Source organism: Phoca vitulina, unplaced genomic scaffold (genome assembly GCF_004348235.1).
Source record: "Phoca vitulina isolate PV1807 unplaced genomic scaffold, GSC_HSeal_1.0 scaffold49, whole genome shotgun sequence".
In the NCBI taxonomy this organism is placed as follows: Eukaryota; Metazoa; Chordata; class Mammalia; order Carnivora; family Phocidae; genus Phoca; species Phoca vitulina.
The window spans coordinates 4,998,748-5,012,830 of NW_022589752.1; the positions used below are offsets into that span (position 1 = coordinate 4,998,748).

Sequence of the window (14,083 nt, forward strand, 5' to 3'; positions counted from 1 at the left end):
GTAGACTGATGGGGAGGGACGTAGAAGGGAACCGCCCCACCTCTCGCGCATGTCTGCGAGAAGCCGCAAATAAATCTCTCGGCTCTGCCCCCCACGGTAACGTGAGGCAGGAAATCTCGCGAGGCTTGAGCGCTCTGAGCGCTTTGGTCCGAGGCGGTCAGTGGAGGCTTTCCTCCGGCGAGTGATGGGGCTGAGCTCCGCTGACCCTTGCAGCCGCCCTTCTACTGACTGTCTCTGCTGGGTTCTGCGTCTGCTCGCTGAAGAAGCTGAACAGGCGAGAGGAGTCTCTTCCCTTGGGTGCATAGGCCCCTGTTAGCAGAAGCTTTGAGTCCTAACGCCACAACTGACGGCTGCGAGGGATTGAGACCAGAGTAAGTGGAAATAAATCGAGGGACAAGAGCGGGCGTAGGGAGTCGGAAGTTTCCTTTCCCTGGGCCGCTGTGGTGCTTTGCATCTCTGGAACTGCTGGACGCCCGCCGAGCCCTAGCCGTTTCCCTGTGCTGCTTACCCGCTCCTTGGAGCGGTACTTCCTTTTCCCGGGCCCCAGCTGTGAGCTCCTCTTTCCGGGTCTGGGGTGCGGAAAGTTTCTTGAAGCCTTGCCCTAACCTTGTCTGGACGCATCTTCCGTTTCTCTTTTCTTCCTGCCTAAACCCACCTGGGAACTTACCACTGAGAGGAGGGAAGAGGGACCCTTTCGGTTTTCAGTTTACAGCTTTGCAGCATATTACGTGGTTATAACTATTCCCTCTTTCTTGAAACTGCCTTCCAAGGAATACTACTCTTTTCCTGTTTTTCTTCTGTATCCCATCTCTGATAATGGTACCAGTATCCACCCTCCTGTCCCAATTGGAAACCTTTATCCTTGATTCTGCATTTCCACTCTCTCTGCTCTATATTATTCCTTCTTTCACCAGAATAATTGCAGTTGCCCAACCACCCCCCCACACACACACACTAGTTTCTCCACCATCATCCTTCCATAGAGTTATCATCCTAAAATCTGTTTATATCACTCCTTTCCTTAAACTTTCTCAGAACCCTATGCCTAATGGAATTAAGTCTTAATTGGTAAGCATATCATTCAGGACCTTTAACTATCTGTTCCAGTCCATTTTATATTTTAGTCTCCTCTTGCTTTTCCTTCAAATACCTTAATATCCAACCATACCAGAACTTGCTGCCCAAACATGTCATGCACTTTCACAACTCTATGCCTTTGTATGTGCTGTACCATCTGTCTAGAATGCTTACTCTTTCTACCCCACTCCTCACCTATCAAGACCCAATTCATAGATCCTTGTCTTCTCAGACTCCCCCAGGTGATATTAATAATACCATCGTGCTCCCAGAACACTTGAAATAATTCTTCTGCAGTATTAGGCTGTGTTATTTGTTCATGTATCTGTCTCTTGTGTCAGTTTGAGATTAAGTCTGGAATCCTGGCTTGTTCATCTTTGTAACAAAAGCTAGTCCAGTGCTTGGGGGCATAGCAGGCATCATTTATATATATATTTGTAAATTTGTATAGATACTTATAATGTAATAGTTATAAAGATTCATAATAGGAGTCCTTAGTGCTCTTAAAATCACAGAATTTTAGAGCCAGAAGGAACCTTGTATGTTAGCTAAAGGCCCCTGACCTGTTTTGAATATGAGAAACTCTGTACCCCTAACATACAAGTAATTGTACTTATAGTATTCATTGATTGAGATTATGCATAATGGAAAAAAATTGCTGTGCTTTTAAATGATTTTATATTTTATTATACTAGCATCTGTCTATATGAAAAATAGAGAAATATTTATATGTGTGAGAAAAATATTTTAGACTAAAGATCATACTTGGTGTGTGTACATCCATGTTACTCTACCAATGATTCCGTGGCCCATAGGTTATAAATAACTGGTTTGGATTAGGTTAGTTCCTTGACCTGTCATACCTGTTTGAATCTATATGTATATGCAACTTATATTTAGCTACAATTCTAAGGTAAAAAAAAAAAATTCTCCTGTGTCCTTTTAAATTCTGTTCCTTCCAACTTTAAAATTTTATCTTCGGGGCGCTTGGGTGGCTCAGTCATTAAGCGTCTGCCTTCGGCTCAGGTCATGATCCCAGGGTCCTAGGATCGAGCGCCGAGTCGGGCTCCCCGCTCTGCGGGAAGCCTGCTTCTCCCTCTCCCACTCCCCCTGCTTCTGTTCTGTCTCTGGCTGTCTCTCTCTCTGTCAAATAAAAAAATCTTTAAAAAAAAATCCTTTAAAATTTTATCTTCTTCATAAAGCTTCTTCATAAAGCTCCAAATGTTTCCATCATTTTCAGAGATCGTGAAAATTTTCTGTGCTTTCAAATACAGTAACATATTGTCTGTATAAGATGCTTATTTATATATGTAATTTACATATATTCATGATTTCTTTAAAGTTTCTAAGAAAGCCATAACTATGCCTTTTTATTTTTCTCTTTCCATATGTGTCTTTTTTTTAAAAAAAAAAAAAAGATTTTATTTATTTGTTTGAGAGAGAGAGAGAGGGAGGGTGAGTAGGAGAAGCAGACTCCTCACTGAGCAGGGAGCCTGATGTGGGACTCCATCCCAGGACCCTGAGATCACAACCTGTGCCAAAGACAGACGCTTAACTGACTGAGCCACCCGGCGCCCCTCCATATGTATCTGTTAATATTCTCTACTAATTAATATTTGTGGCACCTGCCTGAACAGTCCAATAAAATTTTTTAACTAAACTAGGTTGTTAATATTTAAAGACAGATTCATGGTGTATCAGTAGTCACAGTATTTCTGTGTATGTCCAGCTATGGGATAGTGGATTTGTGGGTAAAAGAGAAAGAAGAGTGACTTGAATTTCTTTAAATTTTTCTTGACCAAAATGTAAAACTAAACAGCTGGCAGTTGCTGTCTTGAGTGGGTGGTGGTTTCTCTTTTATGAGCAGCAGAATGTTCTGAATCCTCTGCCAGGAGTCTGCCGATATCTTTGGGTGGCAAAGTGGGCGAGAGTGTGGCTAATGCAGGCAGGGGAAAACCTACTTTAGAAAAATTTCACTTATAATTTGGGCCTACCTATAGAAAATAATGTAAGTGCACCATGACCAGTTATGACAAGCACTATAAAAACAGGCAGATAAATGGAAAATACTCCCTTTTTTTACTGGAGTCTATTTTTAAATATTTAACAATTGTTAGAGAGTTTGGAAAACAGTCTTCTTCCCACTCCACTTACTAGCCAAAAAAGGGGGAGAAAACAATGATTTTCAAAAAAGGTGGCAAAGTAAATGCATGTTATAAAATATTTTAAACTTTTCTGTTGTTTCACATACAGGAAATGAACATGCAGATTCTTAGAAACTCTGTGTCACTATCTTTCTGAAGTGTTAACAAAATTATGCTTTCAATTACCTAATGTTTATAATTCCTTTTTCTGAATAGGTATATTTTTGTAGTTACAAAGCAAATTTTAAATATAGTTCATTTTGACAGTATTTCATTATGCAGTCTAAGAGTAGGTTTTTTTCAAAGTGGATGTTAATTGTAATTTCAAAAAACCTGTCAGTAAACATTAATTGGTTTTATAATTGTGATGCCTAGTTAAAATGGATGGTAGGTTTTTATTAACCATAAGGGAAAGTAATTTGGAATTTGGAGGTTTTTATCTTTTCTTCATCTACTTTTTTTCTATTTATTTTCTATTTATTTATTTTTATTCCTGGCTTGATACACAGTTTTTCTAATATCTTGGAAATCCCATTGGTGAAGCAGGTTCAGGGAATTTGCTTTGTTTTTTCACCCAGGGAGACAGATGGTTTTTACATAGCTAAAAGCAAACGGTCCTGAGGATCCACCTGGCTTGAGTAGAGCACTAGACTCAGGATCAGAAATTCTATTTCTGGTACTAGCTTGGCTCCTTCCTTGCTGCCTGGTACTGTCATTCAGCTGCTTACATTTGGGATCCCTGAGTCTATTTCCTTATTGATGAAATGGGAATAACACTTGTCCTCTTGACCAAAAGAATTTAAGGTAGTATTCCTTGGGTTCAGAAATCTACCAACAGTTTGAATTAATTAAAATTAATACCTAGCAGTCTGAACTAGAGTGCTCTGGAGGTCCATTTGGTTTTGTTGTTGTTGTTGTTGTTGTTGTTGTTGTTTTAATTATTTTTTAGAGAGGGAGAGGGGCAGAGGATGAAGGAAAGACTCTTAAGCAGGCTTCACCCCCAGCCTGATGCAGGACTCCATCTCATAACCCTGAGATCATGACCTGAGCCAGAAATCAAGAATTACCACCCAGGTGCCCCTGGAGGGAAATAAGAGTCCAACGCTTAGCCGACTGAGCCACCCAGGCGCCCCTGGAGGTCCATTTGGATTGAATTAGAAGAGAAATCTAAGAATAAGTAAACAATTTTGAAAGAGAAAAGGGTTACTTGCCGTGCCAGATAGTAAGGGTATATTTTACAACTATAACAGTGGAGGCAGCATAGTACTGATGTGGAGATAGATAAAAAGACCCAGAGGTAGAATAGAGAGCTCAAAAACATACCCATACATTTATTGAAAAAACAAGTGTGGCATTAAAATGAGTATGGGTATTCTAACCATAAGAAAGAAAGAATGTGACATGGTAGAGATGCTAATTATCATTACAATGGCAATCATATTACAGTATATAAATACCAAATCAGTGTGTTGTACACCTTAAACTTACATAATGTTATATGTCAAATATATTTCAATAGAAAAAAATTCAGTGCTGGAAAAATGTACTGTACAATAAATGAGACTGGGGCAACTAGTTGTCCCCATAAGACAAAGAAAATATAAGTAGATAGCTTCCTTATACCAAACATGCAAATAACAACCAGATGAATTAATGACAAAGGCAAAACCTTGGGGACAGGAAGGACACTGTAGTTTTGTCTTTTTGGCAGTGCCAGGTAAATGGAAACAGTATGTAACCTTTTGAAACTATCTTCTTTTACTCAGCATTAATGCCCTTGAGACTCATCTATATTGTTGTCTATATCGGTACCTCATTCCATATTATTGCTGTACTACAGTTTGCTTATCCACTCATTTCTCTACAGTAAATGCCCAGAAGTAGTAGTGTGAGGTCATATGGTAGCTAGATATTTAACTTGGTAAGAAGCTGCTAAACCATTTTCTGAAATAGCCATATCATTTTGCATTGTCACCAGCATTGTATGACAGTTCCAGTCACACTGTATCCTTGTCGCACTTGGAATGTCAGTACTTTTTATTTTAGCCACCTTAATAGGGGTATAGTGGATCTCATTGTTCTAACTGCATTTCTCTAATAGCTAATGATGATGAACATATTTTCATGTGCTTATTTGCCATCTTTATCTCTTTTTGGCTAAGTGTTAAAGTTTTTTGCTCGTTTTAAAAATTGGATGATTTTCTCACTGTTAGTTCTGAGAGTTTTTTATGTATTATAAAGTCCTTTGTCAGATATGTGATTTGCAAATTTTGCCTTCCAGTCTGTAGCTTGTCTTTTCAGATTGTCTTAAAGTGCCTTTCCCAGAGCAAAAGTTTCTAGTTTTGATGAAGTCTAGTTTATTATTTTATTTTTTTTTATGAATCAGGCTTCATGAATCATGTCTAAAAAATCTTTGCCTAATCCCAGGTCACAAAGATTTTCTCCACTTTTCATTTTGAATTTAGATCTATGGTCCACTTCGAGTTAATTTTTGTATAAAGTGTAAGAATTATGTTGGGGTTAGTTATTTGGCACGTAACCATTTGTTGACAAGACTATCCTTTCTGGGGCCCCTGGGTGGCTCAGATGGTTAAGCTTCTGCCTTGGGCTCAGGTCATGATCTCTGGGTCCTGGGATGGAGCCCTGAGTCGAGTTGGGCTCCCCACTCAGCAAGGAGTCTGCTTCTCCCTTTCCCTCTGCCTCTCTCTCTCTCTGTTTCAAATGAATAATAAAAAATCTTAAAAAAAAAAAAAAAAAAAAAAGACTGTCCTTTCCCCTGTGAAGTGTCTGTGCACCTTTTTCAAAAAACAGTTGACCATGTTTCTGTGGGCTTATTTCTGACCTCTATTCTCTTCTGTCTCTGCCAATACCATGCTGTCGTGATTGCTGTAACTTTATAATAAGTCCTAAAATTTGGTGGTGTGACTTCTCCAACTTTGTTTTCAAAATTCTTTTGGCTATTCTAGTCTCTTTGCATTTTCTTTCTTTTCTTTTTTTTTAAGATTTTATTTATTTATTTGACAGAGAGAGAGCGAGAGAGGGAACACAAGCAGGGGGAGTGGGAGAGGGAGAAGCAGGCTTCCCGCTGAGCAGGGAGCCTGATGCGGGGCTCAATCCCAGGACCCCGAGATCATGACCTGAGCCACCCAGGCGCCCCTCTTTGCATTTTCATAGAAATCTTAGAATTAGCTTGTCAATTTCTACAAGGCCTGCTGTGATTTTGATTGGAAGTTGCAGTAAGTCTATAGATGAGTTGTGGAAGATTGTCATCCCTACTATGTTGAGTCTTCCAATTTACGCACATGGTGTGTCTCCATTTATTTAGACCCTCTTTGGTTTCTTTCATTAGCATTTTGTAGTTATCAGTGTGCATATCCTACATATGTTTTGTTAGATTTATACCCCCAAATTTCATTTTTTGAATACAGTCTTTCACTTAAGTATGATATTGGCTATATTGAAGATGCCCTTTCTCACTTCAAGGCAGTCCCCTTCTGTTTGCAGAGAATTTTTTTTATGAAAGGATATTGTTGGGTTATTATTTTTTTTTAAATGCACCAGTTAGTATGATGAAGTGTTTGTTGTTGTTGTTTATGGTGGATTACACTGATTGATATTTAAATATAGAAACAGCCTTGAGTTCTGGGATAAACCCTACTTGGTCATGGTGTATTATTCTTTCTATATGTTGCTGAATTTGAGTTGCTAATATTTTCTTGAGGATTTTTACGTTTATGTTTATGAGGGATACTGGATTGTGGTTCTCTCTGTGTCTCTGGAATGTATCTGGTTTTGGTTTTAGAGTAATGCTGGTATCATTCTATGAGTTTGGAAGTATTTTCTTCTCTTTTCTCAAAGAGGTTGTACAAGATTGGTATTTATTTTTTATATGTTCGGTAGAATTTGCCATTGAAATCATCCAAATAGGGATTTTTTGTGGAAGATTTTTAACTACAAATTTAATTTCTTTAATAGTTATAGGACTCTTATGCAATAGTTATAGGATATTAGTAATTATAACTATAATTACTATACCTAATGGTTATAGGACTATTAATAATGATTTCCTCTTGTGTGACTATGTAGTTTGTGGTTTTTAGAGAATTAGTCCACTTCATCCAAATTATCCAATTCGTGTGTATGAAATTTATTATTGTATTCACTTATTCTTTTAATGAGTTAGGAGTCTGAAGTGATATCCCTTCTTTCAATCCTGACATCGGTAATTTGTATCTTCTCTCTTTTTAATTTTTTTTCCTCTTGGTCAGTTTTGCTGGAGGTTTATCCACTTCATTTGCTTTTTCAAAGAATTAGGTTTTGGTTTCATTGGTTTTTCTGTGTTGCTTTCTTGTTCTCAGTTTCATTGATTTCTGCTCTTTTATTATTTCCTTCTTTCTATTTACTTTGGAGTTTATTTGCTCTTTTCCTCGTTTCATAAGTTTGAGGCTTAGGTAATTGATTTGAGATCTTTTTAATTTTATAATAAAAGAATTTAATGCTACAAATTTTCAAAGGACTGCTATATATGCATAACAAAATTTTGATATCTTGTATTTTCATGTTTATTTAGATGAAAATATTCTCTGATTTCCAAAAAAACTTTTTTTTTTTTTTACTTCTGGATTACTTATGTGTTTTTTAATTTCCAAATGTTTGGAGAATTTATCTCTCTGTTACCTATTTTAATTTCATTATGGTCACAGGACATAATTTGTATGATTGCAATTCTTTAAATTCGTTAAGGTCTGTTTTGTTATCTAGGATAAGATCTATCCTAGTGAATGTCCTATCTGCACTTAAAAATAATGTGTATTCTGCTGTTGTTGATATTAATTCAATCCACCTCGATGTGGTTTGTTCATGCCTTCTGTATCCTTGTTGATTTTCTGTGTACAGATTCTGTCAATTACTGAAAAAGAAATTCTCCACATTCTAACCAATTCTTATTATCTGTCTTCTTTGTTAATAGCTGTCCTAGTGGGTGTGAAGCATCTCATTGTGGTTTTGATAGCTAATCATGTTGAGCATCTTTTCCCATGCTTATTAACACCCTGACTTTATTTTGATTAGTGTCTGTATACTATATGTTTTTCCATCCTTTTACTTTTAACCTACCTATGTCATATTTGAAGTGAGTTTCGTATAGATTATTTATAGGTGGATCATGTTTTATTTTTTTTTAAATTTCTATTCTATGCTCTTTCTTTTCTCTTTTTCTTCTTTTTATTGAATTATAATTAACTTACAACGTTATTAGTTTCAGGTGTACGGCATATTGATTCAGAAGTTCCATACATTACTCATTGCTTACTATGAAAAGTGTAGTCACCATCTGTCACCATATATTATTACAACATTATTGACTGTATTCCCTATGCTATACTTTTCATCTTTGTGACTTATTTCTTTTATAACTGGAAGCTTGTACCTCTTAATCCTCTTTATCTATTTTACCCATCCCCCACCCAACCCACCATCCCCTGGCAACCACCGGTTCTCAGTATTTGAAGTCTAGTTTTTTGGTTTGTTTTGTTTTGCTTGTTTCTTGTTTTTTTAGATTCCACATGTAAGTGAAATCATATGGTGTTTATCATTCTCTGATTTATTTCACTTAGCATAATATTCTGTATGTCCACCCATGTTGTCACAAATGGCAAGATCTCATTCTTATGGCTGAGTACTATTCCATTCTATGTATACACCACATCTTCTTTATCCATTCTTCTATTGATGGACACTTAGGTTCTTCCATATCCTGGCTATTATAAACAATACCGCTATAAACATAGGGGTGCACATATCTTTTTGAATTAGTGTTTTTGTTTTCTTTAGGTAAATACCCAGTAGTGGGATTACTGGATCATGTGGTAGTTCTATTTTTAATTTTTTGAGGAACCTCTAGACTGTTTTCTACAGTGGCTGCACCAATTTATAGTCCACCAACAGTGCATGAGGCTTCCTTTTCCTCCATATTCTTGCCAACATTTGTTATTTGTCTTTTTTTATTCTAGCCATTGGGGCGCGTGTCAAGTGATACCTCCTTGTGGCTTTGATTTGCATTGCCCTGATGATTAGTGGTGTTGAACACTTTTTCATGGGTCTGTTTGACCATCTGTGTATGTTCTTTGGAGAAGTGTCTATTCGGGTCCTCTGCCATTTTTTGGTGTTGAGTTGTGTTAGTTCTTTATATATTGGATATATTAACCCCCTATCAGATATATCATTTACAGATATCTTCTCCCATTCAGTAGGTTGGTTTTTTGTTTTGTTGATGGTTTCCTTCACTGTGCAAAAGCTTTTTAGTTTGATGTAATCCTAATAGCGTAATTTTCCTTTTGTTTACCTTCTCAGAAGAGACCAATCTAGAAAAATGTTGCTGTGGCTGATGTGAGATTACTGCCTATGTTTTCTTCTAGGAGTTTTATGGTTTCAGGTCTCACGTTTAAGAAATTAATCCATTTTATTTTTATGTATGCTGTAAGAAAATGGTCCAGTTTCATTCTTTTGTATATAGCTATCCAGTTTTCCCAGCACCATTTATTGAATAGACATTCTTTTCCCCATTGTATATTCTTGCCCCCTTTGCCATAGATTACTTGATCATATAAATAATGGGTTTGTTTCTGGGCTCTCTATTTTGTTCTGTTGATCTCTGTGTCTTTTTTTGTGCCATACCATAGTGTTTTGATTATTACAGCTCTGTACTACATCTTGAAATCTGGGATTTTGATACCTCCTACTTTGTTCTTCTTTTTCACAATTGCTTTGGCTAGTCAGTGTCTTTTGTGGTTCTGTTCAAATTGTAGATTTATTCTAGTTCTGTGACAAATGCTGTTAGTATTTTGATAGGGGTTGCATTGAATCTGTAGATTGCTATAGGTAGTATGGACATTTTAATGATATTAATTCTTCCAATCCATAAGCATGGAATATCTTTTCATTTGTTTGTGTCATCTTAAATTTCTTTCATCAGTGTTTTATAGTTTAGAGAATATAGGTCTTTCACCTCCTTGGTTAAGTTTATTCCTAGGAATTTTATTATTCTTAGTGCAATTGTAAATGGGATTATTTTAATTTCTCTTTCTGCTACCCCATTATCAATGTATAGTAATGCAACAGATTTCTACATATTAATATTCTGTCCTGCAACTTTTACTGAATTCATTTATTCTGATAGTTTTTTGGTGGTGTCATTAGGGTTTTCTATGTATAGTATCATGTCGTCTGTGCATAGTGAACAGTTTTACTTCTTCCTTACCAATTTGGATGCTTTTTCTTTCTTTTTCTCATCTGATTGTTGCATCTAGAGCTTCTGGTACTGTGTTGAATAAAAGTGGTGAGAGTGGATATCCTTGTCTTGTTCCTGATAGTAGAGGAAAAGCTTTTGGTTTTTCATCATTGAGTATGTTAGCTGTGGGTTTTTCATATATGTACTTTATTATGTTGAGGCATATTCTCTCTAAAATTACTTTGTTTACACTTTATATCTTGCATAGATGTTGTATTTTGTCAAATGCTTTTTCTGCATCTATTGAGATGACCATATGGTTTTTATCCTTTCTCTTATTAATGTGATGTATCACATTGATTGATTTGCAAATATCAAACCACCCTTGCATCCTTGGAATAAATTCCACTTGATTGTGTTGATTTTTTTTTTAATGTATTGTTGAATGTGGTTTGCTAATATTTTATTGAGGGTTTTCGCATCTATGTTCAACGGAAATATTGACCTGTAGTTTTCTTTTTGTGTGTGTGGTGTCTTTGGTTTTGGTACCAGGGTAATGCTGGCCTCGTTGAATAAATTTGGAAGATTTCCTTCCTCTCTTTTTTTTGAATAGTTTAAGAAGAACAGGTATTAACTCTTCTGGTGTAATGTTTGGTAGAATTCACCTGTGGAGCCTTCTGGTTCTGGACTTCTGTTTGTTGGGAATTTTTTGATTACTGATTCAATTTCATTACTAATAATTGCTCTGTTCAAATTTTCTATTTCTCCCTGGTTCAGTTTTGAACGAATCTATGTTTCCAGAAATTTATCCATTTCTTCTAGCTTGTCCAATTTGTTGGCATATGATTTTTCCTGATTTTCTCTTATAAGCCTTCGTATGTCTGTGGTGGTGTTTGTTATTTCTCCTCCATTTCTGATTTTATTTATTTGAGTCCTCTTTTTTTCTTAATCAGTCTGGCTAAAGGTTTATCAGCTTTGTTGATCTTTTCAAGGAACCAGTTCCTGGTTTCCTTGATCTTCTCTATTGTTTTCTTAGCCTTTATTTTCACTTATGTCTGATCTAATCTTTATTATTTCCTTCCTTCTGCTTGCTTTGGGTGTTGTTCTTTTTCTTTTAGGTGTAAAGTTAGGTTGTTTGAGATTTTTCTTGTTTCTTAGGTAGGCCTGTGTAACTATAAATTTTCCTCTTAGAACTGCTTTTGCTTCATCCCAAATATTTTGAACCGTTGTGTTTTCATTTTCATTTGTCTCCCATGTATTTTTTGATTTCTTCTTTGATTTCTTGGTTGACCCATTTATTAGTAGCATGTTGTTTAACCCCCATGTATTTGTGTTCTTTCCAGATTTTTTCTAGTTTCATACACTGTTGTGCTTGGAAAAGATGCTTGGTATAATTTCAGTCTTTTTAAATACATTGAGACTTGTTTTACCACTTAATATGTGATCTGTACTGGAGAATGTTGTATGTGCACTTGAATGCGTATTGTACTGTTTTGAGATGTAGTGTTCTATATTTCTGTTAGGTTCATCTCATCTAATATGTCGTGCAAAGCTATTGTTTCCTTGTTTTTTGTTTTTTGTTTTTTAATTTTTTTATTTGAGAGAGAGAGAGAGCACAAGCAGAGGGAGGGGCATAGGGAGAGGGAGAAGCAGGCTCCATGCTGAGCAGGGAGCCTGACGTGGGGCTCAGTCCCAGGACCCTGAGATCATGACCTGAGCCGAAGGCAGACGCTTAACAGACTGAGCCACCCAGGCGCCCTCCTTGTTGATTTTCTATCTAGATGATTTATCCATTGACATAAGTGGGGTGTTAAAGTCCCCTACTGTTATTGTATTACTGTTCATTTCTCCCTTTATGTCTGTTAATAATTGCTTTATGTATTTGGGTGCTCCTGTGTTGGATATATAGATACTTATAATTGTTATATCCTCTTGATGGATTGATCCCTTTATTGTTATGAAATGCTTTTCTTTGTCTCTTGCTACAATCTATGCTTTAAAGTCTGTTGTGTCTGGGGCACCTGCCTGGCTCAGTTGGTAGAACATGAGACTCTTGATCTCGGGGTTGTAAGTTCAAGCCACGTTTAGAGATTACTTAAAAATCTTTAAAAAAAAATAATAAAGTCTATTTTATCTGTTAAAAGTATTGTCACCCTGGCTTTTTTTTTTTTCCTTCCATTTTCATGGTGTATGTTTTTCAAGTCTTTTCAGTCTGTACAAGTCTTTAAGTCTGAAGTGAGTCTCTTGTAGGCAGCATTTAGATGGGTCTTGTTTTTTTATCCATTGAGTTATCCTATTTTTTTTATTGGAGCAGTTTATATTTAAAGTAGTTATTGATAGGTATTTGCTTATTGCCATTTTGTTAATTGTTTTCTAGTTATTTTTGTAGTTCTTCTCTGTTCCTTGCTTCATCTCTTGCTCTCATCCCTTGTGGTTTGATGGCTTTCTTTAGTGTTATGCTTGGATTCTTTTCTCTTTATTTTTTGTGTGTATTAATAGGTTTTTGATTTGTGGTTACCATTAGGTTCATATATAATAACTTATATGTATAGCAGTCTATATTAAGGTGGTAGTTACTTAAATATAAACACATTCTAAAAGCACTAAATTGGTACTTCCCCCTCCACATTTTATGTATATGATGTCATATTTTACATCTTTTTATTTTGTGTACCCCTGAATTTTTGTAGACATAATTGATTTTACTAATATTGTGTTTTAACCTCCATACTTTATAAGTGATTTATTTACTACCTTTATTATAGATTTGTTTTTACCTGTGATTTTTTGGCTTTTCATAAGGGTCTTTTCTTTCCACTCAAAGAATTCCCTTTAGCATACCTTGTAAAGCTAGTTTAGTGGTGATTAATTCCTTGAACTTTCTTTGGGAAACTTTACCTTTCTTTCTATTCTTAATGATAACTTTGCTAGTTTCTCCTTTTAGCATTTGAATATATCATGCCACTTTCTTCTGGCCTGCCAAGTTTCTGCTGAAAAATTAGCTGATAGCCCTATAGGGTTTCCCTTGTATGTAATTGCTTTCTTTTCTTTTGCTGCTTTTAAAATTCTCTGTCATTACTTTTAGCTACTTTTAGCCATTTTAATCATTATGTGTCTTTGTGTACACCTCCTTGAGCTAATCTTGTTGGGGCTTCTCAGTGCTTCCTGGATCTAGATGTCTGTTTCCGTCTCCACTTAGAGAAGTGTTCAGCTATTAGTTTTTCAAATAGGTTTTCTGTCCCCCCCCCCTTTTTTTTTCCTTTTGGGATCTCTATATTGCAGAGGTTATTATGCTTGATGGTGTCAGAGTTCCCTTAATCTAATCTCATTTTTAATTCTTTTTTTCTTTTTGATGTTCAGCTTGGTTGCTCTCCATTACCCTGTCTTCCAGATTGCTGACCCATTCTTCTGCCTCCCCTAATCCTCTGTTGATTCCCTCTAGTGTGTTGTTTGTTTCAGTTATTGTGTTCTTCATTTCTTGCTGGTTCTGTTTTATATTTTCTCTTTGTTGAAGTTCTCATGAGTTTTCACTTTTTTCTCAAGTTCAGTGAGTATCTTCATGACCTTATGCCGAAGAGTTCTGTGGTGCCCTATAGCAGTGTCCCCTGGTCACCAGGATCAGGTATTCCAGCAG

General features: G+C 36.2%; 1 protein-coding gene across 3 annotated transcripts in view; it reads left to right on the forward strand.

Moving 5' to 3' along the window:
• The first annotated feature begins 68 nt into the window (after positions 1-68).
• Positions 69-14,083, forward strand: part of FGFR1OP2 (FGFR1 oncogene partner 2) — a 32,975-nt gene continuing 18,960 nt past the window's right edge. The window contains exon 1 of one of the 3 annotated variants that reach the window (XM_032432726.1): positions 69-371. The gene's annotated coding sequence lies outside the window, so the exon portion shown is untranslated. The remainder of the gene's footprint in view (positions 372-14,083) is intronic. The other 2 variants (XM_032432725.1, XM_032432727.1) reach the window with 2 other exon arrangements.